Raw genomic sequence first — 2,565 nt, forward strand, 5'->3', positions numbered from 1 at the left:
ATAAACTTGACAAACAAGCTTGAGATAGCAATGCTTGCGAGTTCAACTGAGCAGTGCTCTAACACCAATCATCTTTAATGATAAATAATTCTATTGTCATTTTTATTTTTCAATATCGGGCTTAAAAATTAAAAAACAAAAAGAAAGTGATTGATAGTAGTAGATCAAGGATTCATATACATATAGCATTAAAATCAACTTGATGTGCAGGAATTCTTAACAAAAACAGATATTTTTCATCAAAACCCTCTTGAAGATTGTGGTTCTTGCTCAAGGGAAAAGCAAGAACAATCTTAAACCTTATTACAGATTGTAATATCTCTAATCCAAAACAGGACAAGATGGGTTCTTACAAGGGGATAAAGTATTTGTTATTTCTAGTTTATGATTTTTCTTCATGGACGAAGGATCACCTTTCTTTCCATATAGCACCGAATACCTTGTTTATCGATTTTCGCAAACTATAAATGGCTTTGGAAATCTCTTTTGGTTTCTTAGGAGATTTCCTTTTCTTCTTCTGAAAACATAGTTTAGCAGAAGAGAAAATTTCTTGATCCTTAGTGCAAAGTGTTTCCAAATGATCCTGATTTTCACACACGAGAGACAAACCATTTGGTATATCCATGTGTTTTTTATATCATCCTTTTTGTCAGAGTGATTTGAGAATGACATAGTATCAGGATTAACTTACTGATAGTACTTAAAAGAGTTTATCGAAGAAGTTCGACATTTCTTAGTAGGATCACAATTGCGAAAAACAACAATTTCTTGCCTTAGATTAAGCAGTTGATATTCCATACTTTCAATCCTTTTAATCAAGACCTCCTTTTCCAGTTGAAGTTCTTCTGGAGAAGTAGGATTGTATGTCATGGAATAATCAGAGATGTTAGAAGGACAAGTGTGATTATCAGTAAAGTAGTTAAGAGAACTTTCATAGACATCTTCCTCGGGACAATAGTCAAGAGTTGCCATCCATGCTTTAGTTAACTCACTAACTTTTTCATCGGGAATTCTGACAGTATCATGGACACTTTTATAGCACTTGGAAAAAGTTCCATTATCATAGTTTTTCTGAACTTTTCCATCCTTTTTATTGATTGACTGAGCTTTCTTTTGAGACTTTCTTTTACTTTGTCTAAGAGTTTTTTTTAAATGTTGAACAAGCAGTGAAAGGGTTGAATTAAAGCAATTCTCATCCCTTGTATCATTCAATTTAGTACTTCGAGATTTTTTATCAGATGCAGCAACCGGGTTGCCTAACAAGTGACGTTTCTCTTTTTGACACAGTTCAAGATAAAAAATCTTTAGCTTTCCAACAAGAGTATTTCTGGAAAGAGTATCAAGGTTATTTCCTTCGACGATGGAATGTTTCTCAGAATCGTATTTGGCTGGCAGTGATCTGAGAATTTTCATCACAATGTCCTTTTCAAGAATGGTTTTACCCAACACAAAAGATGCATTAACAATTTCATACACTTTGTGATTAAACTCATTAAATGAATCTTCATCTGCCATACGAAGGTTTTCCCAATCAGAATTTAGGTTTTGAAGCCTAACTTCTTTTTCACAAGTATTCCCTTCAAATGTGGTTTCTAAGATATCCCACACATCTTTAGACCAAGTGCACGTAGTCACATGGTGATGAAGATCTGGGGTAATGGCATGTACGATAGCATTTAATCCGTTAGAATTTTTCTTTGTAGCGAGAATCTCATTAGTTCATATCTATGAATATCCTTAGCAATAGATATACTGTATACCGTAACCATTGGAGGATCATAACCATTAACAAAATAAATCCATGTTTGAAAATCACGCGCTTGAAGAAAGGCACACATAACAATTTTCCACCATGAGTAATTCGAGTCATCGAAGACTGGTGGTACGTTTATAGAGATAGCTCATCTGTCCATAGAGTCATATCGCTACAAACACAGACTTATGAGGTTTTAAACGTGTTTGCCTGCTCTGATACCAATTGAAAAAGCGGGGGTCTAACAACCACACCCAATATTCCGCTTAGCAATCTGTATGGACAAACTCCAATATAATTCCAAGAAAATCAACTAGACAGTCAGACTCAATAAATGGAAATATATCCAAGAGTTGTATCTCTGTTTCATAATGTAATCAGCAAATCAAACAGATAAAAATCCGTGAGCCTGATTATTATGTGAAACAACTTGAACCATACCAAAGACCAATGTTCAAGTGTCAATCAATATTATCAATAACCAAAGGTTGGATTCTCTAATTGATTGAACTACGCACAACCTGTGATATTTCTAATATATAACAAAATATAATGCGGAAAAGAAATAATAGATACGAGAAATTTTGTTAACGAGGAAACCGCAAATGCAGAATAACCCAGGGACCTAGTCCATATTTGAACACCACACTGTATTAAGCCACTACTAACACTAGCCTACTCTATCTTAACTTCGGACTGGAATGTAGTTGAGCCTAACCAATCTCACACTGATCAAAGTACAGTTGCGCTCCTTACGTCTCTGAATCCTAGCAGGACTCTACGCACTTGATTCCCTTAGTTTATCTCACCCA

This window comes from Papaver somniferum, unplaced genomic scaffold (genome assembly GCF_003573695.1).
Source record: "Papaver somniferum cultivar HN1 unplaced genomic scaffold, ASM357369v1 unplaced-scaffold_133, whole genome shotgun sequence".
Classification (NCBI taxonomy): Eukaryota; Viridiplantae; Streptophyta; class Magnoliopsida; order Ranunculales; family Papaveraceae; genus Papaver; species Papaver somniferum.